General features: G+C 33.1%; 1 protein-coding gene across 3 annotated transcripts in view; it reads right to left on the minus strand.

The window, feature by feature from the left end:
- LOC106880780 (CUGBP Elav-like family member 1-A) overlaps positions 1-865 on the minus strand; it is a 231347-nt gene that overhangs the window by 43545 nt on the left and 186937 nt on the right. The gene's annotated exons all lie outside the window — the stretch shown is intronic.

The raw sequence follows: 865 nt of genomic DNA on the forward strand, positions 1-865 counted from the left end.
GAAACTGAAAGAAGTCCGTCGTGTGTGTGTGTGTGTGTGTGTGTGTGTGTGTTTGTGTGTCTAGAATAAGTATTAGGCTTACTAAGAATAAGTACGCGGTGTCGATTTTCTCGACTAAGGGCGGTGCTCCAGCATGGCCACAGTCAAATGATTGAAACAAATAAAAGAGAATATAATATATAGTGATTTTTCAGGAGAGACGGCAACAGAATCAAACAAAAATCAAACGAATCGCTTATTTACCGTTTAATTCTAGTTTACCAATTCTACACATATGAACAAATACATAAATTATAATACACCCTCATTGTCTGTATTTGAAGGTGTGAGGCCTAAAACAGAGAATAAAACTGCTTGCGGTGAGTGATTATTGGAGAGAAGAGACAGCTAAATGGTTCAGGGCTGATATATCTACGAAATATCTCTTTGTTCTCGAGAATAAACAACATTAAATATCCTTAATACGGTTTTGATGAAAGTAAGAGCCTGAGGTTTGCAAGATAACTTAGAGAGATGTGTAATGAGGTGTAGACGTGTTGAGTGTGTGGGAAAAACGTGTCTGTTGAAGTTGTAAGTTATCAATTTGAAGTTGCTCTTATGTAAAATAAAGTTACGATAATGGTTTTAAGGGTACAAAAAAAGAAAAAAGAACCATTATACCGTAGTAAAATATTGAAATCTAAGATACATATGTGTATGCGTGTGTGTTTGTGTGTGTGTGTGTGTGTGTGCGTGCTAGTATGTATGAATGCATATATCCATATATATATATATATATATATATACAGAAAGAAAGAGAGAGAAAGACTATTCATTTATAACTATCCATGTATATATATATATATATATATATATATATATATAT

This window comes from Octopus bimaculoides, chromosome 2 (genome assembly GCF_001194135.2).
Source record: "Octopus bimaculoides isolate UCB-OBI-ISO-001 chromosome 2, ASM119413v2, whole genome shotgun sequence".
Taxonomy (NCBI): domain Eukaryota; kingdom Metazoa; phylum Mollusca; class Cephalopoda; order Octopoda; family Octopodidae; genus Octopus; species Octopus bimaculoides.